Below are 25470 nucleotides of genomic sequence, written 5' to 3' on the forward strand. Positions count from 1 at the left end.
GTGCAGGTACTCATTCTTTGGAATACCTGGAATCCCACGTTCTTTTTGTCTTTCTCTCAATCATTTTATCTCCGTTTCTTTCTCTGATTTATTCTTCCTTTCTTTCCCTCTTTCCTCCCCTTCTTATTTTTCTTCCCGCAATCTGTTCATATTCTCTCTATTTCTTTTCCCTTCCCTTATCTTCCTCTCTGCATTATTGTCACTACTTCGCTTTTTTCTTTCTCTTTCATTCTCTCTCGCTCTCTTGTTTTTCTTTTCCATCCTTTCAATTTATCTTCCTCTTTAACCTTTCGCTGTCCTCTTTTTTCTCCTTGTTCTCCTCTCTCCTCTTTTTATCTTTCTATCTCTTACACCCTTCTATTATATTTCCCCTTGTTCTTTTTCTCTATCTTTCTCTTCTTTTTATCTCCCATTTTCTTTCTCTAGTTCCTCCTCCTTTCTACTCCCTCTTTATTTGTTTTTTCTTTTCTCTGCTGCACTCTGTTCTTTTTCTCTCTTCTCTTCCTCTACCGCTCTTCCTCTTTATCCTCCTGCTTTGCTCAGTCGTCTTCTCCTTTCCTCTAGCTGGACTGTGTCTTCTCTACATCTCTATAGATAGGTGCTGCGTGTGTGTGTGTGTGTATGCTAATAGTGTGCAGTATATCAATGTTGTCCCGTATTCCTCTCTATTTCGGCACACGTTTCTGTTTATGCCTGTGTTAGAAGTATCTATCGATCTATCTATGGTTTTTAGTACTTAAAGATGGCAGTCAACAAACAAGCATTGGCGTAGCCAATAGGTCTTGACTTTGGGACCTTATAAGTGTTTAGCCATGCAACAGTTGATGTTGTTGCACCAAGGATATTGTGTTGCATAACTAAATACTTATAAGGCCCCAAAGGCAAGACCTATTGGCTATGCCAATGCTTGATTTTATTGTAGTCATACAGCTAGTAGTTGTTACCCACAAGCACTGAGATTTGGGGCACTGCACCACGTGTGCTTCCAGCATGTGGTTAAAGACATCGCTTAGCTGACCTTGAGGTAGGGTTTGGATTTTTCTTAAATGTCTTGAAAGGATAAATCGCTCATTATTATTACGTTGGTGCATATGTTTGGGTGTTCGTTCAGCATTCCTGGATTTGTATGTTTTTGTCTAATGCTTGTTTGTCACTGCTCACCTGCTTGTCTTTTTGTTTTGGGATTAGCCCGGCCTGTCATGCGTTGAAATGTCACACTTTTGAAGCCTCTGCTGAACAGAGGGAGTGCAGGAAGGTGGTGATGTCTGTCTGTAAGACTAAAAGAAGCCAAGTCTGGGCGGGGTTTAGTTACACTAATGCAAATCCCTTTAACCTGAATCCGTTTTAAATGTGAAACGTGACAAGGACAGTTTGGGGAAATATAGTTGTAAAGCAGTTCAGGGTCCTGTTTTGTTTTTTTAAACAACAAGCTGCCTTGTACGTTTGTTGCCATTATTAAGCCAACTTATATTTTGGTTGTTTTCTTTCCCAGATTTTTTAGGCTCCAAAGTCGACAGGACAGACCTGTTCAACGTTTCGTACTAAAAGACTGGTTTACGTGCCAAATCAATGAATTGATGTAAGAAGCATTGGTAAAGCCTTTGTTAAAGATTGCAGGAATTGCTGTTAGCATGAGCTAAAAGCCATTTTGTTCCTGGCAGCCATTTTAGTTAGCCATGTGCTTTCTCCCTCTTCCAGAGCCTTGCACATGCTCAGAGAGACCTGGAGCTGCCAGAATGCACCTGCTCCTAGTATAGAACTGTCAGGCTGTTCTAACTGATGTCAGCAACTCATTACTCCTCCTACTTGTTGACTGTGCATTTTCTGTATGACCATCTATGTGTGTAACTCTTCTCATGTGCACTTGTACCGCCGCCTTTTGAGCCCCTGTGTGGGTATAAAAGGCCCCTGTTCTCTGTACTCCTTAGAATGCCTCCTACAGTGGCCTGAGGGCACTGTGTGACACAATCTCCCTCATGTGAGGTTAATAAATATGCTTTCTTGATATTACAGCTTCTGTACCAATCTCTTTGTTGGTTTAAAGGACCAGGTGTATCATTGAACCCCTTAGAAGGTTTCTATTTCTTCACCTTTAGGTCACAGTTTACATATAAACGTTGTTTTTTTTCTAACGTATTCACATTTAATTTCTTCTGAATTTTACAATGCTTTAGGTCTCGCATTTGCAACAGTTTAACCTATTGGCATTGTAATGACAATGCCTTTTATGTTTTAAAAACCAACACGTAAATAAAAGACATTGCCATTTACAATACCAATGGCTCAAAATCGGGTGAATGCGAGACCTATTGCATTGCAAATGTTTGTTCAATATGGTTGTTCAGTTGTACATAATGCTTTCTTGGTCATATAGAAGGTAACAAAAATTCTTCTGACACTTCTTTATTATAACTTTTCAGCATGCTGCAGACTTCTGTACAGCACTGCTTAAAGACATAGGCAAAGTCAATATCTCTAGCTAAACACTTATAAAGGACCCAAAGGCGAGACCTATTGGTTATGCCAATGTTTGTTTAAAAAAGCTCCAGAAAAGCAGTACTCAAACACCCTGACAGTGAAATGCTTAAAGCTACAAGTGGTAGGTGCTGGAAACGGATTAAATGACTTGTAGATTTAAACTCGTGTAATTACAGTCACTGAGATCCTCAGTTCAAAACGAACTGTCACTGGAAAAGCAAAGTTAGTTTCTATATCATAACAAATGGAGTGAGCAGATGATAACTCATTGATAAAGTAGCCTATTGCCATGAATAAGGTATTTCCTTTAGAAGAACATATGTTAATAGAAACTGTGTACTGGGACATACCGCTCTATTAAACGTAGTGACCTAAACAAAATAGGAGTTCACCTTACAATGAAGAAATAAACCTAGCAGTGCCACCAAAACATGGCACATCATATGCCTAGACGTGCAACTGCAGGCTATCCAGATCCAAACAGCTCAACGCTGAGCAATGCTATCCACAGCTATCCACATTGCTCCACCAATGAATATCGTACTGACTATCACATGGACAGCATATGCCTTACCGCGCAAAGTATAAACGGAACCTTTTCCTGACACCGAAGACCAATGTGCCCCAAATTCTCTCAATAAATAAGAGTGCTCGCAAGTCAGTGCTTAATTTGTAGAACAAATAGGTGCCAGGGCCCTCGTCAGGAGGCCACTGCAGCTTGCACTACCCACTGCCCCTGTCAGAGCTGTCAGAGACACTAACAAGACAACTACTAACCATCAAACTCCTACCCGAACATCAACCTTTCTGCCCAACTCCTAGCAAGCTCTGAATCTACCAGATGCTAGTGTGACTTGTCTGAGATACTGTTAGAAATGGGGTCTCCAGTAGGCAGTGGTTTGAACCCTGTCTAAGTAGGCACCTACAATCCTAGTCAGGGTAAGTATAGGACACACTAAGTTTACCTGTGCTCACCCTCGGGTAGCTTGGCTCAAAGCAGTCACGCTAAACTACAGAGGCAATGCGTAAGTATATGTACACAATAAGGCGGAGGAGCGTCACCCCACTGCTCTTTGAGCAGGAAAAATAAAATGATAACGTAGTCATTTCATTTTTTGCAGACTCAGGGCTGAGTTAAGGCAGGGTGGAGCTGGAGGCACAGGGGGAGGAGTGGTTTGCACACTCCGAGTGCACATGACTGCTTGGCAGGCCGTCTCGGCATTTCAAACAGTCATGCACACTTTGCATGTTCCCCACCAGGCTGCATTACACAGCCTGGTGGGGGAACATGCCCAGGCCTCCAGTCCCCATCTGATCACCAATCCACGGCGCTCAGACTAATCACAAAGCTACTCTGTGATTGGCTATGGGGAGCCTGGGTGCTTTCTGGTTCTGGGACTCACCAGCGAAGCGGAGGCAGCGGTCAGTGGAAGAGGTAAGTGGTGGTTTTTTTTCTCCCCCCGCCACCCCTACTTGCCCTGCCCCTCCGCCCCAATTCCCTCACCCCTCCATGCTCCTTCGCTGCCAGCCGGTGGAGTGTGTACACACACACAGTAACACAATGAAAACACCTCAAAAGTACTCCACACCAGTTTAAAAAAACAGCCAATATTTATCTGACTAAAACAAGACCAAAACGACAAACATCCAACATTCTCAACTCAAGATACGAATTTTTAAAGAATAAATGCAGTTATAGCGCTTAGAAACCCAATAGCTTTGACTGGAACTATAACTATGTGCTTGACGGATTTGAATTCAAAAGTTCGGATTCCCCTTGCCACTATCCAGGATGCTTCTAAGAAAACCGTGGGGTGGGTAACCATAGTCATGGCCGTGGGAATAGAGAAGAAAGAAAAGGCTACCTGAACATCAACTCACAGCAGAGCTAAAAGAAATTAGCATTGCTGGATAAGCTAAACCCACCAAGCCAGGCCAAATGGTGCTTCGCCATGGTGAGAGGTACAGGGCGAATAGATCAACTAAAGCAAAGATCACTCTCCCGAGGACCAACAAGACTGTCTCTGGGGGCTGGAACGAGAGCGTATCCCTCCTCACTAGAAAGGCAGGGGGGTAAAACACACACAGCCGGGACCCAAAGGTCGAAGGGCTTGTGAACAGTTTATTAAGAGTAACAAGAAGCTTTCAGAGAGTATTTTAACTCATAGTACAGCAAAGGCATGAAGTGTTAGGAACACATAGAAGCTTATCTAGGGGAATGTGCCCAGAGAGGACTTCAGCGCTCCTCTAGACATACCCAAGGACTTGGAAGAAATACAGAAGGTCTTGAAGACCATGCGTTCGATCAAAATCCATCTATAAAACCTTCCTATCCCAATTCTGGAAGCCGCTGCCTGCCCTCTTTAACGCCTTTATAAATACATCAGCAGGAACTCCCACCTTGTGTGAGGCAGATGTATCCCTCAATTCGGAGAAGCCCCCACAGAACGCTCCTCCAAGGAGGCCACAGCGGCCCTGAACATTGACGCAAAAAGGTTTACAAAAATAATAGGTAATTAGGGCTCAGTTTAACCTACAACACGAAGGCCTGAAGGTGGGCTAACCCGCGAAAACAGCTCAAATTAGCTGCTGTACATAAAACATTTCTTATGTCAATAACTTCCAGAGTTTTATATAGCGCGAACCCGAATCGTGTATCAGAGCGCTTTACATAGCACCAGTTACGTTACATGAGGACACACATTCATTTTGCTTAGGCACGGGGAGATTAAGTGATTTGCCAGAATCACAGGATGTTCAGCGTCATTGCCGAGACTCGAACCAGTTCCCCAGATTCGAGTTCGACCACCCTAGCTGTTAGGGCAACTCCTCTCCCCAGAAGAAACTGTCCCTCTCAACTCACCCCAAACTAATATGATTGCCAACGCTGTGAATAGCGGAAACTTGTGCCTGTACTTACTGCCACAAAGGTTTTGATAGAACCCGTTATCAGAAACCTTTCCCGCCTTCCTGTGTGTTTTTTGTGCCTTGGATCTCAGCCACATTTTGGATATTGCGTTGCAGTTTCATTTTGGAAAACCTACGCCAGGCAGGATTGATGCGTTTTCCATGCTGTTATTACAAACAGACAAAATTGTGATTAATTCTCAAACTTTCCCAGAACAAACAAGTCAACGTCCGCTCAAACAAATTCTGTGAACTAAAACAGCAAATGCGTACGGTTCACTCATTATATATGGAAGCATAGATTGCCGCACCCATGTAAGACTGCTGAGGGGTGGCCTTCCACATTTCAATGTCTTTGAAATTATTAAACACCCACTTAGTGCAGCGGTTCGAGAAAATGGAATATCCAACAGGAAGAGACATGCTATTCCCAGTAGCTATATTTAGGATATCATTTTTTGCTCTTTTGTGGTCAATGCAAGGGAAACAGGATGCGCACGCTGGCAAAGTCCCAGCACAAAGAAATAGAAGTAACAAATAATTGGCAACTAACAGTTTCTTACTCGTCCAAGTACTTTTATTAAAAAAATTAATCACGTTAAAATACAAATAAAAAACACCAACATTACATTAGCTGAAATAAAGGAATTGTAAACTACATTGTATCTACAGCATGTAGGAACTAAATGTGGAGGTACTAACTAGAAACACTGCATAGCAGTACATAGTCTTGGCCTCTTGCAGCATTTTCGTTTGTGTGAATAACACAGCTGTTGCCAAGAGCAGCAGAGCGCTCTGTTGGATCAACCACCAAAATACTGCAGGCAGAGAAGATCAGATCCCCTTCTTGTCAGAATGGGAAGGAGTTCATCAAGCTTATTGTTAATGCCTCATTTAAAAAACTCTTTATCCGAATTATTGTGAGGTAGGAGTCAAACCATTTCAGAACCGTCCAATGAATGCCCGTTTATTTCTAAGTGGGTTGAGGTGATATTTAAACTCCAGTGTTGAATGTCATTGTTGGATAAGGTAGGATGAGGATGAGGATGAGCCTCCATCAACATCGGGAAGAATCTCTTCAATTACCTTAAGCGCAGCATCTACTGTACTGTAACCAGCTCAAAATCTAGGTTGAGGCGCGCCAAGGAGATCGTTAGTTTGGACGTGGTTCCCTGATTGGACCAACATTTTTCAATGATGTTCGAGAGAAAGGAAAGGCCTGAATTTGGACTATAACCAAACAACTGAGGGATCCATATTTATTTCTAAGAGAGGTTTTATGTGTACAGCTTTAGGGAAATTAATAACAATGTCCATGTGGAGTTAGGAGTTGGTGAGTAGGAGCCAGTGTGCTAACAAGGTTTGGCAGAGGTCTTTAGCCAGTGATGGTGGAAGGGGGCCGTCAATAAAGGATAAGGGTTTGTCATCGTAGACAACATTTTGTTGGTGAAGGGTACAAATATGTTGCACCTGCAGTCCCCAGTCCCTGACAGGAGTAGGGTTATTTAGTTGTTGATTAAGAATTTGAAATAGTTTTTATAATTTTTGAGACGAGATTAGGCATGAGAATGGTAGGCATGTATTATTTAACTTTAAATTTTAGACGCTTAAGTGAAATTAGAGATTTTTAGTTCCTCCAGATACTGTCAGTTTTCAGTATGCATCTTTTATAACTCAGATTAGAGTAGGATCACTTAGATGACTTGAATTTGAATACACCTTAGAGTGCGGGGTACAGTAGTCAATAGTTTACTGGGAGTAATAGGACTGGAACAGAATATATGTATTGAAGTAAGTAGGTAATGAGTTTAGGAATAGGTAGGTAACGGACAAAATGTTTTCATTCAGATTTTTTTATTCTTTGCTCTAGGCATATTCTCCTTTACAGTGAGAATGCACTTTAGAGGTTTGAGATGTGACTGAAAGTTATCTATAAGTGACAAGACCAATGATTATTATGGGACAGTGGCTCATGTTTTTGCAAATATTCTTCCCAGGAACTGTGCCCTTGTAACATGTCGGTGTATTTCTGCTGTATCACATTGTTAGCAGCTTGAGGAGGAGGAGGAGCATTGGGGGGCTTTGGTGTGGGGGGTGGGGTGAGAGAATTGAGTGATGGCTGAGTCAGATGGAATGTTCCAGCTTATAGTAAAATCTCCTCTGAAGATGGAATGATACGTGTGTAGTTCTGGAACTTTGGTCATAAACAAGGAGTGTATCCCAGGAGGCCGGTATTTAACGATGAATCTCAGATAGGTCATTTGTGTGATGGTGACCTCTGCTTAAAGAAATTCAAATGTACAAAGTGTGGGATGGGATGAGTCAAGTGGGTATAATGTTTCAAGTATCAGAGAAATTTCACCCCCTATATTGTCATGTCAGTCCTGTCTGAGGATGGATTATTTGACTGGTACAAGAATGCCCATGAAGGGAACAGATAAGTAATTTAGCTAAGCCTCTGACAGCATGAGGATGTCAAGGTAGTGACCATTTATGGGGGCAGAATTATCTGTAAGGTTAAAGAACACAGATCTGCAATCAAGTTAAACACGGTTCAGTAAAGAGGAGATGATACTTTCAAGTGAGCAAGCAATGTGTGAAAGGTTATCTGTCTGAAATGAGATTGGAGAGTCATGGTTGTCTTGTAGCGGTTTAGTGATTCTAGGGCACTGAAAAACTAACTGGGCTATGAGACTTTGCATTCAAGTTAAAGATACCCTAACTTGGCAGATGAGTAGCAAAAGATGAGATCTTGAGTTAGTTTCCGTTTTAGAGATGATTAGCTACTTCACTGTGGAATCAAATGTAACCAACTCTCTTGTGCGCCCATTCACCATGATTCCTATTAGAGTTCCACAGTTGATTGATACAGAAGGAAAATAGTTTTGTTAGATGCCTAATTAATGACATAAGAAGTGAGCAAAATGTCGGAACCCTAGACCATGATATCATTTTCCATAAATGCAGAGCTACTGTCACGTACAAAGGCACATCCCTGAATACATATTCCGTATGGCATACGGATGCCATTCATATTACCACCTTAACAAGAGATACTCCAGTAGAACATTTATTTCTCTGAAAGTGGCATTATAAGGACATTTTCCAACTTAAATACTAATCTCTCCACATCACCACTCCATCCAGAGAACGGTGGCACATGAGTTCTACTTTTGATTCAACTTATTATATCAAATGAGATTACATCTTGCTTGGGCATCAACAGTTTTCTTTAAAATTACTAGGAAAATGTACAAAACTGTGCATTACCACCTCTTAATAGTAAAGTTACCTACTGAGATGACTCCAGTATTAGAGTTGTTAGACATTGGGTCTCTAATTGGCAGAGGTTTGCACCCTGTCCAAGTAGGAACCCCAATCCTAGTCAGGGTAAATCAGATAAACTACCTAATTTAACCTGTGCTCACCCTCTGGTAGCCTGGTACAGAGCAGTCACGCTTAACTTAAGAATTCCTGTGTAAAGTATTTGAGCAACACTAAAATTACAGTTTAATTACAGTAACACAGTGAAAATACTCCACACCAGTTGAGAAAAATAGAAAATATTTATCTGACTAAAACAAGACCAAATTGAAAATCAGTAGAACTTGTGATAAAAAATTTTTTAAACTGCAATATAGTGCTTAGAATTCAATAGCGCTTAGGGACTACTTGACGTCATGCTGGAAAGGGGTAGATCCAAAGTTCAGGCCAACCGTGATGGAGATCCATGCAGGGCCTGCTGAAAAAGTACTGTGGATGGAGCAAGCGTTGGCGACTGTATACGTCGGTTCCAATTCACACAACCAGGCCAATGCAGTCGTCATCGAACCTCGCAGTCAGGCCCACGTCGGAATCAAACCCCTTTTGATGCAGATGGGTCATCGTCATCGAACCTTACATTAGAGTCCCGCGTCTAACCGCTTTACAATGCAGCGCTGAGTCATTGTCGAGCCTCGCAGATGAGTCCTGTGTCGTCATTAAGCCGCACATGGATGTCCTCGGGTCGGCGATCCATCGGCATCAAAGAGGACTGCGTCGGTTTGCAGAACCCACTTTCAAGGCCCAGAACTTGATTGGCACCTCTTGGAAGGGCAGGTCTCACAGTTGTCAGAGTCCAGCAGCTGAAGCAGAGTTGAAGGAAGTCTTTGATTACCCTGAAACTACAAAAGAGGAGGCAAACCAGCAAGCCCTTGGAGACACTTGGGTTCAAGGATGTAGAGAGCAAGCAGTCTTTCTTACTCCCAGGCAAGAAGCAGTAAGCCAACGCAACAATGCAGATAGCAAAGTGGCAGTCTCTCCAACAGCACAGCAGCTGTTCTTCCTGGCATACTGTCCTCGGTTCCAGCAACGTTCTGATTTCATGGTGTAAGAGGTCCAGTACTTATACCCAATGTGGCCTTTGAAGTAATGAGACATTAAAGAGATGTTTTGAAGTGTACAAGCCTGTGCCTTTCCTGCCTTGGCCCCAGAAACACTGAAGGGAGGTATGCAACCCTTTGTGTGGGTACAGGTACAACCATATTCAGGTGAAAGTGTCAGCTCCTCCCTCTCATCCTGCCTCAGGATGTCCCATCAACATGCAGATGGTTGCTCTGTCACACCTACTCTCCCTTTGTGTGTAGCTGTATAGACAGAATGCAGGAAGCCTGCTGTCACCCACCCCAGACGTGTATTTCAAGGACAGGCAAAAGGCACCAAATGGTTTAAGTAAGAAAATGGCACCTTTCTAAAAGTGTCATTTTCAGAACTACAATTTAAAAAACAACCTCACCATAAGTTGTGTTTTTAAATTGAGATTCCAGAGACACCAAATTAGGCTTTCCTATCTTGTCTTAATGGGAAACTTCACTTCTAAAATGGTATCTGGCAGTCCCCATGTTCCCTGCGGTAGTGAAAAACACATTTAAGAGCCTTTCACTACCAGAACATGTAAAACTTAAAAGTACATGTCCAACTTCTTAAAAACACTGTACCATGCCCTTGGGACTTACTAGGGCCTACATAAGAAGTGACATATATATTAACAAGCATTGGCATAGCCAATAGGTCTCGCCTTTGGGACCAATAATTATTTTGCCATGTAGTGATAAGAGTAATTGGAAAAAGATCTGTTAACAGGTCGGAATCTCCTTTAATGGGGAGTCTACACTTACTATAGTCATTAATTCTATACCAATTAAACAATATACCCAGGTCAAAAAGCCCTTCTATATCAATTTGCCAGCAATGCATCTCTGTTTGCAGGACTTTCCCTATAAATGTAGCTACCCTTCTATGGGCTGCACTCACTGAAGAGAGACATTCAAAGCGTGACAATTTGTTAAACATGGTAAAAGTTGACAGACTACATATGAGGATGTGAGTGCACTGCAGAAAAATAATAGCCAGGTTATGTGTAAAAACCTATGGTTTAATTGCCAGTAATTTACACCAATTAAGCCTATTCACATTAAATAAAAATTCCCAATTAACATAATATGAACATAACATGTATTTGCAAAGTGAATGTTCACCGAAGGGTATCTTGGCGCTGAATAACAGTTGTTTATTCTAACCCAACTCAATGGTACTCATTTCATCGACCCCAAAAGGTTGAAAGGCTGAGTGACCTGCCAGGATTTGAACCTCTGACTACTAAGCCATCAGACCCCAATAAAATATAGTCCTATGTGTATCTATACTGAAATAATTAAATTCCCGTTGAGGTGTATTCCATCCTCACCTCCACCATCTGCCATACCCATCGAATCAATAACACATTGATACACTGGCATGGAAGCAAATGTGCTGGTCCGTTATTATAAAGCGCGATGTCCTTATTCCCAATATGATTTATAAAGTGCCAAGTGTTGCATATCTCTCCATCCATACCACCCCTTCAGTGCAAAACATGAATAAAATACCCTACCTGACTTCATCCCACAAAAAATAGTAGTGATACATATTCGTAATTGTAAAATGCTCAGTGCTTGTTACTAATAGAATTATAATCTGCTAAAAAAAAGTGTGATTCTCTGCCCCTGGATCAATACCAACCATTTCATAACAAAACTTTACTAAATGCAGTACCAAAACTTAATCAAAAAATAATTAGCTCTTTTGATTTGGTTGAGCTTAAAATTACTGTTTCCTAAATGTGCATCTTAGCAAACTCGAAGTCCTCCTTACTCTTAGACCATCAAAGTGCAAATAAAATCACATCCTATGTTTCTCTGTTTTTCCTTACTTGAACCCCATAACCTTCACTCTACCTGTTCTTACGTGCCACCCACGCTTTGACCCCAGCACAGAACCTCTTAATAACCCAGTTGGCACCATGACTTGGTGCTATTGCTCCCCATGATTCCTATTGATCTCCCATCCCCTTACCATCAATCTTAACATCATCATCATGCCAGAGTGAAAAACATTATTCAGGAAGTCCTGTGCTGCTTTAACCCAGAAAAATAAAGTTATCACTTGTAAAGAACCTTTACTTTAGCTAGTTGCACAAGGCGGCTAGGTTGCCAGTTGCTTGAAAATGCCTAAAATATGTTTTAACTTTCTATGCCTATGACCAGTTATAACTGCTATGCCTGAAAAAAAAAGTAAAATTATATTAATTCTGGATTTCGAAAGCTTTTCCCGAATTGGTTTGGTGTTTTCTATAGCGTTGACATAATTCAGAAGGCTTTGGGGCGCTTTAGAAAGGTTTAAGAATGGGCGCATTAGTTCACTGTAAACAAAACACGAATATGTAGAATTAAAGCTATACTATTACAGTAGTGATTATATGAATGGATGGGTGGCAGTGCTTACAGCTGTACATTTATGGGAACGTCTGCCTGCTTCTGCGGAAATGGTACACTCTAGTCTTTAAAGGAGGCGGTGAAGTCTTTGAATTGTAGGTGAATTAACTACAGGTGAGGTGACGGGGGCAGTGTATCCAGTCTCCGCCGCTTGACCCGTAAAAAGCTTACTTGTGCCAGGCAAGCGCCCTGACGTGGGATTTGGGCGCTACAGTTTCGGTGCATACCACTGACATGCACCTTTTTAAAAGACAGCGCAAGCAGCCAATACATGCTGCAGGTATGATGGCCAAGAAGCAGCATTAACATGCATGGAACAAACATGCTACATTTAGGAAACGTCGGTTGTGGTATGGGCACGTGTATGTGCTGAAGGGAGTTTCTAATGTTCTTGCAGGAAAAAGGGAAATTATCCGCATCGGAAAATAAACGCTGGTGAGAGGTGACGAATTAATTCTAAGCAGACAGCCTTGTGTTTGTATAGGGGATTTTAAGAGACAAAAAAATAAATATATAGAAACACTTCTGAATATTTAAATAAACGAATAATGAACGAAGAGTGCATAAAGAACAAAGACGACAATGCGTTCCTAACTTGTGTAATTTGTAAACTATTTTTTGGTAACTTTTCCAAAGAGACCTGGCTGAGTGATTAAAAAATGCCCCTGAGAGCACCTCAACCGCTGGCTCTACGGGTTTCATATCCTAACAAACCCCTTTGTATCGCGGCTGAAGCGATGTATCACTGCGGCTTTGTCTCTCCAATACACTTTCTGGATGTTTCAGCGAATGCGGTGCTGCTCACGGTAACACGGTGCGCCCGCTGCAGACAAGATTTGGGTGTCACTGGAGGGGAGCAGGGGACACAGACTGGACCAAGAAGGGTAGCTGATGTGTTCCGAGGTCGCAGTGGGAACACGGCGTCTATCTGAATAGTGGTTTAGTTCTAGCAGGTTTAAGTAGACTGCGCAAAAGGGCACCACAGTGCCACCTGCTCCTTGCGCACGCTTCTGGGCGCACAGGGTAGAAGGCAAGAGGGACAGGTGGACTGGACTCTCAGTGAGCATCCCGGGCTCCGGAGTGAGCAGAATCCTGGGGAACTCCAGACAAGATAGGACAGGGCCTGTGCACACCTGGTCCAACACACAGCACGCTGGAGGGGCACCAGGAGCAGCTGGCACAGTACCAGCTCAGACGGACATCAATAACAGGAGCGGTCACTCACGGGCACACTGCGGGCCACAGCACACTGCTCGTTCATGCGCAGGCAGCTGCTGTCGAGGCCGCACGAGCGCAGCACCTGCTCGCTGACGTGCACTCCACCCGCAGATAGAGAAAGACCCTGCTCACCTGTGCCATTCACTGCCCAGCACAGCTGGAAAAGGCGGTCACTGCCATAAGTGACAGGTGGGCTCGAAGGTTAGTTGTCACATACTGCAGGCCAGGAACACAGGAAGTGGCAGTCATGGGAGGTGGCAGTCACAAAGACTGCAGGCCTGTAATTCACACGCAGAACAGACTAGGGGAGAGGGGGCGATGGTTAGAGTGAAAAACAGACGGCAAGGCTCGAAGGTCAAACCCAGACACCAGGGCTCGGCAGTCACACTGCAAGCAGACAGCAGTCCAACGGCTCGAGAGGCAGTAGTCACACACAGCGGCTGTGAATAAAGGAGAGGCACAAGGGGTGACAGTCAGACACTGCTGTCGGAGACAACAATCCAGCGACGCTGGAGGTGGCAGTCAGGCACAGACAGCAGGACTCGGGAGAAAGCCACACACTGCAGGCTGTGAGAGCAGGGTGGAAGAGGTCGCGCAACCATCTGTTTCCAATTAACGCGATCGGTCGTGATAATTGGAAACAGATGGCACTGCTGCTCGCTACCGAGGACCCTAGGCCAAGAACCTGAGAAGGCGGGACATGCACCCGCCCTAGGCCAATTGCATGCTGTCTTTCTTAGAAAGAAGTATGCAAAGATCAATAGGGGGAGATAAAAAAAAAAGCATGCGCACAAGCGTGTGTTCAGAGTTTTAAAGCCCTTACCAAAGCCTCGCAGAGCAATGCATGCGCGCTGGCTCAGGCGAGACCTAAAAAGGAGGGGTTGAGCCTGACAAGACGGTTAATTTGCCTGCTTCAAATGGCAGTTTAAACTGAACATACAAGCTCTGCAGTGGCAGGCCTGAGCCATGTTTAAAGGGCTACTGAAGTGGGTGGAGCAATCAGTTCTGCAGGCCCACTAGTAGCATTTAATTTACAGGCCCTGGGCACATGTAGTGCACTTTACTATGAACTTGTAAGTAAATTAAATAAGCCAATTGTGGATAAGCCAACGTTACCATGTTTAGAGTACAGAGCACATGCATTTTAGCACTGGCTAGCAGTGGTAAAGTGCCTGGAATCTTAAAGCCAACAAAAACAAGGTCAGAAAAAAATGAAGGAGGAACGCAAATAAAGTTTGGGATTGACCCTGCAGAAATGGCCAGGTCCAACAGGAGTACACAACTGCCAAAGTTGTTCTTTCCAATTTAAAGGCAGTTTCAGCAGAAGATGTAAGAGGAAGGCGGTGATTTTTCTTGCATTTCAATAAACCAATATAAATGGTTACCATAAAATATTAATCCAACCTAATCAATTGCCAACTGAATTGGACGCAAAAGTTTAAAAGAAAGTTAACTAAATAGCAGTTCAATATATCTGCCCATCAAACCATTTAACAATATTATTACAATCTTAAAAGTCCTGTTTTACCACATGTTAAGATGTTATGCCATTCAATTCTTTCTTTTTTTAAAGGTTATTTACCCTGATTTAGGCATGATGGAGCAGGGTTTTGCAAAAATGAAACCTGCTTGGATCAAGTACCCCCATAATGCGTACTAACAGTAAGTAGATGTGATAAAATCTAACATGCACCCACATAAACATAGGGGAATTGCTTTGTGCATGTCTGAAATAACACGCAAATGAATAATTTGTAATAATCTTGTGTTTTGAAAAATAAAGAAAGAAGTGGCATGAGAAGGCCGCATGTACGTCAGTGTTTTGCAAGTTGCATTCTGCTTTTAAAATGTAATTATTAACGCTGCTTTGCACTAAGCTTAAGCTAGGTAACATTAACAGGGAAGTAGTGCAAGGTGGGTGGTGAGGGTTTATTACCATATTATTAATAATTGTTCGTTTCCATTTACTTCAGCATGCTGAATGAAGCCTCCATGTTAGAAGTTAACGTGAATGGGAGGGGGAAGTTTCCTCGGAGCGAGTCTGCTCTGACATGAGACCAGCAAGTTGTACTGAGCATCACAGCTGACATGAAGTAGTGAAGGCAAGAGCATCAGACGACCACCAATTATTGTGCCCGAGCGTGTGACCAGGAATGTGCTCTGCGGAGATATTGACTGAATAAAGAAGAAAGTACTAAAATGTATCAATATATAGTGAAAGTATCAATAAACTGAAGTTTGGATCATGGGAACCTTTTTTCACAAATAAAGTTGTTGAATAAATGCGAAGTCATGGTGGCGTGATCATGCCACCCCTTGAAACCCACCAATCCCTGTGCGAATTGAATACAGAATGTAACATTAGTGGGCTGATCAGATCACTCTTAGGGTATATCTGGGGTGCCTTTAGGGATGTGGTTTAGGTAGCTTTGACTGGCAGGAGAGAAGAGGGGAGATGAGTCACTGTCCTTCGGTTTGCAGAGAGGCCTAGCTGTTTCTATCCTGTCCTATTCCTAACTAATAATCTCTTGTGTTTCCTGATTACCTTTTGGGGAACCTCCAATATCTCCTGGGTCTAGGGAGTGGTATTCCTACAGACCGATGGGTTTGTATCTAGCTTTTGTCATTTCAAGCGTGAATGTATTTATCTCTGAATCTTTTGTCTCTCTACCTATCCACTCCATCAACAATATATTGAAATGCTTTATTTTTAGATGAACCTGTTGTCTCTTCATCTATACCTCCGTTAGGTATTATATTGTTTGGCATAATCATTCTGCTGAACTCTTTTGTCTCTTACTCTATCCACTCCTTCATTGCATAATGTCGTTGCTGAAAGAGTCTGTGTAAATTGCATTATTTCTTTGTTCGTGAGATTCGATGTTTGTAATTGTGACCTGATGCAAATGAGCATTTACCTTAAGTTCTGAAATAAAACTCACGTATTATCCTTACCGAGAGTCTGTGGTTAATTGGACACATGTTTAGTGAGATAGTGTCTTATCATTACCATTAACTACTCAACTAATTGGTCCATCAACCAAGTAGAGGAAGAGTTGAAATCAATATTACTTATTTAAACAAAATGTTCTGGGAGATTATACAAGAAATAAGAGATGAACGAAACAAATTGACCCCAGCGCATCAGGGATACTGGGTGAATGTGTATGGGCCATTGTAGTGATTTGTGGAGTATCGATCCCTGATCAATTATTGGTATTGGCGCTGGATCAGGCATAACAGGGCTTCAGAGTTTTATTGCTGTTAGGGCCAGTTGTACATGTTCAAATGCTGTATTTTTCAGGAGCTGGCATCTAGCAACATTTCTAACCCCTCTGCTTCACACAGTACGGTATATTCCCTGCTGGAGCCTGCCATCTAGATCTGTAAATGCATTTTAATACAGACCTGCCTTCAACCAAAACTGATTTTATAGGGTACTGGTGGTGGTAATCGCAACACGAGGTGTGCCCTAGCCCGTGTACTTGTTGTTGCCGTTTTATTGTCTCTGCAAGATAAGATGGTCAGAGAGGCTAAGTTGGTAAATGTTCTGGGCGCCCTGGGAGACATTCTCTTCAGAAGCAAAGAGAACAGAATAATTATCAGAGAGATAATTAGCTCTCAGAGGCGCTTCTTGTCCTCAAAATGAAGGTCAAGCAGACAAAAAGTTCCAAGTGGAAACAAATAAACCTACTAAGTTATAAAACTCCAATAAGAAGGATAAGAAGCAACAGGCAAAAATACTACATTTGTCTAGATTCTATATGATGTTAAAAAATCTGTGCCACACATTCATACACAGGAAATGCCATGTGCTGGACAAGTTATATACTCCAAGCGTGCTGGTCCAAACGAAGAGACGGCAAGCCAGTAAGTTCCATCCAGTTTATTCGTGATGTCCAAGCTACAAGTAAATAACAGAATAATCGAACTGCCATATTACATTTCATAGATACTTTCCCCTCTCATTAGAATGGTTTTCCCACCAGCCTTTCACGAGGATGCCCAGCAGCATTTAAAGCAGACACCGCGTGGCGGCACGCCCGTGTCTGCTTTATGACAACAAGAAGGGAAGTACACGAGCGCGCGGAAAAGGAAATAAAGAACGCACGCTCGTGTATGCAGCACCTTGGAGAAACTATTCTCTGAAATTTGGCTTGTCAAATGATTAACCAGTAAAGCAAATTAGAACCATAGGATTTCTTGAACAATATCCACACTTTTCACACAGAAATCCATTACCTTCTGAATATAGGAAAATGAACAAAGAACCCATCCTTCTAATCACAAGACGGCATTGTTAAATTCATTAAAATGAAATAAAGAATGCTTCTCAGAGTACACTGTCGACGCTGATCCAAATAACCCCGTTTATCATACGGGCTTAAATCCACTATATTTTTTAATTCTTTTCTACAAACAGTATTTCGAATGGCAGTTCTAAATATTCTTCACACATGTTCACATATTTGGTAATGTAGCTTGCTAACATAAGCATTTGATGCTGAAATACGTGTTTATCTTGCCAGATTTAGCCCTTCATTCTGTTATGGTTGTTGAAGTGTAAAACTAGGTTTGGTGACAGTAATACCGATTACGAACACTCTTTTAGGTCATGTCAAGGCTGGGGACAGCTAACAAAAAGATTTCATGAGCTTCACAGGGTCCGTAAGGGCACTGTATGACACGCTAACCTGCAATGACCATTCCACGCGTGCCCTTATGACGATTCACTTGTTGCGTGTCAACGAAAGGCACCTATGCAAGAGCCCAGAACCAGTTGCAGTTCACACAGCTCTCCTTGGCGTGGCCCTGTTCACGGTCTATTCAGGACAGCAGTCAGTATTATAAACATTTGAAGCTGGCCTCATTAAACCTACTGACCATCCACCTGCCCAAGCCCAAAAGATTTGGGAGGCGAGCTGTTAATGTATTAGGATCTAGCCCAAGAAACACCCATCTCCTCATACTTGAGAAGAATTGTTAAGTTATGGTATGCAGATTTGTAAAACTATCACACAGCTCGGAGCAGGTGTGAGCTTAGCACAGCCAAGAGCCTAGTGGGACTACTCAAAAAGCCAAGTCTTCAGCTACTTGCATAATTCAAGAAGTGAGAAGGATGCTCTTATGTGTAGAGGCAGGTCTTTCCACACTTTAGGAGCGATGTAGGCGAAGGCTTGACAGTCCGATCTGTTTTCCGTATGCATGGGATGTTTGCAAAGAGTCGTGGGGAGGTGTCTTTAAGTTTTGTTAAAGCAAATGCGGTTGTTGAAGTATGCTGGGCCAGTGTTATGTGGTGCCTCGATAGTGTGGTTGAGGAGTTTGAATTGTGCTCGTTTGTGTATGGAAAGCCAGTAGAGCTCCTTTAGGTGTGGTGTGAATTGAGTGCAGCGTGGAAGGTTGAGAGTGTTTCTGGCTGCGGAGTTTTTTGATCATCCTGGCATAAAGAGTGTTCCAGTAGTCCAGTTTGCTTGCAAGCAGGGCATGCGTGATGTTTTCCGGGTGCTGATAGGGAGCCATTTGGAAATATTCCTCAGCATCTTCAGGGTATGGAAGCATGAGGCCGTGACAGCGAGGACTTGGGCGAGTTTACTGTTGATGATGATCCCAAGGTTCTTGGCTTGAATGGTGGGGGTGTGCGTCGGTCCTCCCACTGTTGGCTACCAAGTGTAGTCACATGGTGAAGTGTTCTTCCCAAAGATCACAATTTCAGTTTTGTCAGTGTTTAGCTTTAGAGAGTTGGTTTACATCTAGTGGGAGGATTAAATTATGTAGGCATTGAACTTGATCCCGGTACTGGGCGTCTTCTCCGTGAGGGAGAGAATGAGCTGTGTGTCATCTGCGTAGGAAAGGAAATTGATGTTGTGAGAGTGGATGATGCTAGCTTCAGGGATCATGTATGTGCTGAAGAGGGTCAGGCTCATACAGGATCCTTGCAGAACTCCGCATAAGAGATCGCAGGCGCCCAAGGTGTATGTTGCCAGGCTGACTGACTGGGTCAGGAAGGAGCAGATCCATCAGAGTGCGTCTCCTTGAATTCAGAGGTAGTGTAGGCGTTGGACGACGATGAGGTTGGAGACTGTGTCAAATGCTGTGGAGAGGTGCAGGTGGATGAGAGCCACCATGTCTCCTCTGTCCAGAGTCATGTCATCCATTGTGGTGATGATGGCAGTTTTCGTGCTGTGGATGGGTCTTAAACCAGACAAAGTGGTGTCAAGGAGACAGGTGGTCGTTGAGACATTCAGTGAGGTGTCTGTTGATGATTTTCTCCAAGTCCTTGGCCAGGAATGGTAGCAGGTAGATTGTCTGGTAGTTGGCGAGTGTTGAAGGGTTCGCATAGAGTTTCCTCAGCAGTGGGAGGACAGTTGTGTGCTCCAGGCATATGGGAAGGTTGGTTAGGAGGTGGAAGTATTCAGAATGGGTGTGAGCATGGCGTTGAGGGGTTGCAGTCCTCAGGAGTGGTGGGGCAGGGATCCGATGCAGCCCCTGGGTGGACAAACTTCATGGTGTAAGCAGTATCCTCTGGGGTGATGACAGGTCACGTGGTTAGCATTGGTTCTTTGGCTAAGATTGGAAGGCATTTGATTAGATTTATCAGGTCCGTTTGCAGATTGAAGTTGCTGTAAATAGCAGTAGTTTTGTGGCAGAATAATTGAGAGAGACTTTTGCAGAGGTCCTGCAAGGAGGCAATCAAGTTGTAAACAGCTGCTGGTCAAGTGAAATCCTTCCCAATGGTGAAGATTTGTTCCCCTCGGTTGGTGCTGGCATTGATAATGCCTGCTAGAGCAGTGCATTTAGTGGTCCAAATTATTTGGCGGTAGCATCTCAGGACAGATTTGAATGTGCTTTTGCCTGTATTGTCCTGGCTCATTCTCCATTTGCACTCCAGTTGTCTGCAGTGACGTTTCATCAGTCTGAGTTCCTCCGTGTATGAACTGGCCGGGGTCTAGAACTTGTTGCATGCGTTACAGTCTTTTGATGGGGCCAGGGAATCGGCACAGGAGGCAATCCAATTGTTGACATTCTTGATGGCTTTGAGCAGGCTGTTGCTGTGTTTAGGTTGTTGGGTGTTGAGTGCTGAGAGCGTTGTTCCAGTCCTAGTCAGTGATGCTGCTCCAGTTTCTGCTAGCTAGTGTGGTGGTGATATGTACATTGGACCAGGACAGGGATGCCAAACATGATGGGATCATGGTCTGTCCAGGAGACTGGTGTGGTCTCCTCAAATCTGATTTTGTCAAAGGTGGTGAAAATAGGGTCCACAAAGTGTCCAGTGACTTGGGGAGGTTCTTTTACTCGATGATGTGATCTTCCAGAAGGACCTTAATGTCTCAGATTCGGATGCAATTGCTAGCGCCGAGGGCGAGTGGGGAGACGATGTCAGTGCTGGAGTCAGTAAACTTGGTGCGCAGTAATGGTGGTTATGTAGATGAGGATGCTGCTTAGGGTGAGGTTAGCTGTGACATGGAGCTTGAACAACAGATGGTCCATGATGGAGGATGCCATGTCCATAGAGGTGGTGAAGATGAAGGCGTTTTTGTAAACAATGGCGATTCTGCCTCTGGGCTTGAGACACCTGTCTTGCCTGGTGATTTTGTACTGGATGTGGGGTCTAGGGGTGGCTATGGCAAGGTCTGTTGATGATGCAGGGTTCATACGAGTATTTATTAGGAAAAGTAGGTCCGGCCGTTGTTGTGCAGCTGGTCCCAGGTCTCTGTGGCATGTTTGGTGAGTGAGCAGGTCCCGAGGACCATGCATGTGAGAGGGGAGCATTGTGTGAGTGGTTGAGAGACTGTGTGAGTGCATGAGTGTGTGGAGTTTGGGATGCAGGTGTGGTAAGTGTTGGGTGTGGCGAAGTGCATGAAAGAGTACAGGAAGCACAGGAGAATGCTCCTTTGGTGTTGTGTGGTGCAGGGAGGTGAGGTATCCGAAGGCCCCGGTTAATTATAGGCCCATCTCTTTGCTGCCGGCCCTTACGAAGATGCTGGAAAAGCACGTCCATGGCGTGCTTTCCAACTTTGTTGAATCTAATGGGATCCTGCACGCCACCCAATCGGGCTTTCGTCCCCATCACAGTACTGAGACTGCGCTCCTGGAGGTCTCGGAAACCATTAAAGGGGTTCTGGACTCCGGGGGCAAAGTCATGCTGGTGATGTTAGATCTGTCGGCGGCATTCGACACCGTTCCCCATGTTGGTCTTCTCGCTAGACTTTTCGAGATAGGCCTGCGGGGGACGGTGTTCGACTGGTTTTCTTCTTTTCTAGCCGGCCGCCGGCAGTCGATCTGGGCCCCGCCGGATTCCGCCGTGATGCCGCCTCTGGGAGTCGGGGTCCCTCAGGGCTCTATTTTAAGCCCGACCCTCTTTAACATCATTATGACCCCATTGGCGGCGTTGGTGGAGTCGCATGGTGCCCAGATCGTATCCTATGCGGACGACACCCAGCTCCTCTTCTCTTGTAAGAGAGGAGGCGACTTTGATGGGGAGAGCATTCGGGATTGCCTTGGGGCTGTTTTTCATTGGTTCCATCTAAACAGCCTTAAGTGCAATTCCGACAAGTCCGAAGTACTTTTCTTTGGGTGTGATACAGAACCAGACTGGCAGGCCTGGTGGCCACGGGATATGTTCCCTCCGTCCTGTTCCTCTCAGGTTGCTAAGAATCTGGGGGTGAAGATGGATAACAGGCTTACCTTGAAATCCCAGATCCTGGGGGTGTCGGGCATTTGCTTTGGCGTCCTCAGGATGCTGCGGAGGTTTCTTCCTCTGTTATCCATGGAACACAGGACGCTGACTGTCCAGGCTCTGATTGGGTCCAGGTTGGATTATTCCAACGCTCTCTACCTGGGCCTTCCAGAGTACTTGTTGCAGCGGCTTCAAGTGGTACAGAATGCCGCTGCAAGGGCAATCTTTGGCCTTAGCAGGCGATCCAGGGCCTCGGGCCTGCTGGCAACTTTACACTGGCTTCCTATTCGTAAGAGGATCGCTTTTAAGGCGCTGACCTTGGCCTATAAAGCTCTTCACAAGGAGGGAGCCAAGTACCTCCAAAAGAGACTGGTTTTTTACCATCCAACCAGGTCTCTGAGGTCGGAAGCCCTGCATTTTGCTGTCGTCCCCCGGGTCAAGAAAGCGCGCCTCGGAGGCCGCTCGTTTGGATTGCTGGCTTCTCAGCTGTGGAACTCTTTACCACTGGCCCTGCGGGGAGCCAGCAGCCTATTAGCTTTTAGGAAAGGCCTTAAAACCTGGTTGTTTTCTCAGTAGCTGGTTCTCCGTGAATCTTTGGCCCATTCTTCTGTTAGTTCTATTTGGTGTTATGTTTTTTATGTTGCAGTATTATCTCTTTCTCCATTAAAGCGCCGGGACACTCTTTTTGAGTAGCCGTGCGCTATAGAAATGTATAAATAACATAACATAACATAACAGGTAGCAGCATGTGGAGGGGTGGGTGGGATTTAGGGCACAAAGGCTTTTCTTTAGTCCAGGAGAAGCAAGAGGATACACTGTTTCCCGTTGGCCTACTGTGTGTTGGCACAGTGTTAAGTGTGGAATTCCCCAAACAAGAATTAAATTCACATGGAACTCACTCATTACTTCTTACCCTTCTGCCAATTGGAATATGTTCAGACCTCTACAAGTCCGTACTAGACTTCGAGATTTGAAGTTACTTACAAATGCTTAAATCCTTTCATTTTAAGGTAATATCTAAATTGAAGTATTTTAGAAAAGATTTCGGATCGTTGTATCAAGCTGCAAGGATATTGAATGTTTGAGATCCCTCCCACCAAACTGCAATTCAACCACCGGAACTCCGAAATCACTCATCCAGATCTCCCTTACAGGTAATAGTGTCAAATAACCGCATGGGCGCAAGGGAGCTCTCTTTGCCAAAGACATTTACAGAAATCGGTAATAAACTTTATTTTACAGCACAATTCTTTTTTTTAAATTGGCTAAAAAAACAAAACATTAAAAAAAATTAGGGTCTGGAACAGCAGAAATCAATAATGCAGGTGCAGCTTTCATTCAGGCTTCCATACTACAAGCATCTCCATTTATTTATTTATCGTTTTTCTATTGCGTGTACAAGAGCATCAGAGTGCTCACACAGACCAAGAGGAAAATAGAAGAAAGAAAGAATGCAAAAAGTAGTAACACAATGATGTGCAAAACAGAATCTATGCTGGTAGGTACAAAAATCCAGATAAACATTGATAAAACCAATTATACACAGGTCAAAACGAGAACGACGAGGAAGGATGTTCGGTCACTGAACAAATCATTAGCAAAACCTCAGGGTCTGTACAGTCCAAACACACAAGCCAGCCAGAAAACGTCATAGAAATCAAGATGCAACCTGAAGAAGTATTTAAGTTTTCCTTTTAAGTCCCGATCGCTCTTAACCTTAACATCTAAACCTGAAGCAGAGACTCCAAGCAGGAGTCCAGAGGAGTTGGCTTCAAGCCAGATTTTCTGTAAGCCTCTTTACAATACTCAAATGTTAGCCCTAAAGGATCTAAATTGATAACCCCTGTAATAAACTCTTCGTACTAACTACATCAAAGGCTGTTTGTAGGTCTATGAACATTACAAACAATCTCTGCCCCTTTATATAGAGAAGTTTGACAATTACTTACCTAAAACCAACCTGAAGCTGGAAGAAACCCTCATTAGTCTTCACCCAACTGACCCAGTGTTCGGTCAGCATGGTTTTTGGTCATCTCCCATCTCTCCCACCACGTCTCCATAAAGATCCCTCGGCAAGCATTTAGGAAAATGCAGTCGCCTGGATTCTATAAAGGGGCTCATCTGATTCTAACTGCATGCCCTCATGCGCCTTTTGAGTAAACAGATTAAGTTCTCTAGCAACACTTCAGCTACTTTGAACCTTTAAAAGCATTGTGGATTGCATTATGCATTGCATGTTTTTAAAATGAGTATGCATTTAGAGGAGGGCAATCTATAAAGCAAATAGCAACATTTTATTTTGTTTTCCGTTACCTAGTGAACTAAAGCCTAACACCAGTCGCCCAAAGTAAAGATCTGTCAATCTACACCAACTAGCACATCATATCCATTTATTTCTTTATGGTTTCATCGAACTGGGTTTAATTTTAAAGTACAAAGGTGAAAAGGCTGAACAAGATTAGGACGCACAATGATAAAAAAGTAAACATTTAAACATCACTTTTTAGAGGTCAAGATTTTAAGAACAATCTCATTATCCATACGACTATAAAATTGAAACTTTGTTTACAAACCATAGCTGCAAAAGTCAAATGAGCATACATGTAATTTTTCAATTAAACTGTTACATTTGTACTCACTGATCAGGTGATATGGAAGGATTCAGTACTACAGATGGGCAAGTAAAAAAATATGGAAAAGCCCAGCCCTGAAAAACTATTCCTATTAATAATTCACTCCCAATGACGTGGAGGGTAAGATCGTATTAAAGTTCTAAATTTAAATTGCTCTAGGAGAGTGATCCATTTCTACTACTATTTTGTTTGACATATTTTGAAAGCAAGCCGATCACCTGCATCACAATAGTCCACTATTTCGATATGCAACTCATCTATCACGGCTAATTTACCAAAACAATGTGTAAAATATTTCATCCTCCTTGGACAAGTTTCGTTACACTGTTTTTAGGTCGAGCCTGGGTAGTGCATGCGCTGCTGCGAGGCATGCAGTAATGGAGTATGGCTTTGAAGCCCCACCCACTCTCCACCTATATTTTTAATTGGCTTGTGTCATTATCCTTCGTAAACAATAGCTTCCGAGTCGCTGTTAGTCCCTCCTTGGTACCGCCTTGTCTGAATTTATTACCACCCATAACGACTGGACGTTTTTCTGGTGTTGTTATATGGTCTGCTTTATAAGTCGATGAGCACTATTTTCTTAAATGATTTTCCCCTATTCCACCCATGACATCGCAGCACCCGCCAGCTTTTATTTTAAAGTAATGTATTTATTCAAATTACAGCGTGGTCTGCTTTCACTTTAGAGGCCGCTCTTACTTAATTATTAATTACCAGTGGGCCGCTTTCACTGTGGCGGCCGCGCTACAGAAGCTTTTGAAAA

The 25470-nt window shown here is 43.4% G+C and overlaps 1 protein-coding gene and 1 long non-coding RNA gene across 5 annotated transcripts in view; one reads left to right on the plus strand and one right to left on the minus strand.

The window, feature by feature from the left end:
- The window catches only part of LIFR (LIF receptor subunit alpha), a 636999-nt gene that overhangs the window by 422522 nt on the left and 189007 nt on the right, over positions 1 to 25470 (minus strand). The window lies entirely within an intron of this gene.
- Positions 1936 to 16348, plus strand: LOC146864108 (uncharacterized). Its single transcript, XR_014976610.1, has 3 exons — positions 1936 to 1983; positions 14968 to 15056; positions 15368 to 16348. It is a non-coding gene; the product is annotated as an uncharacterized LOC146864108 (long non-coding RNA).

The sequence above is a fragment of the Triturus cristatus genome, chromosome 2_1, assembly GCF_964204655.1.
Source record: "Triturus cristatus chromosome 2_1, aTriCri1.1, whole genome shotgun sequence".
In the NCBI taxonomy this organism is placed as follows: domain Eukaryota; kingdom Metazoa; phylum Chordata; class Amphibia; order Caudata; family Salamandridae; genus Triturus; species Triturus cristatus.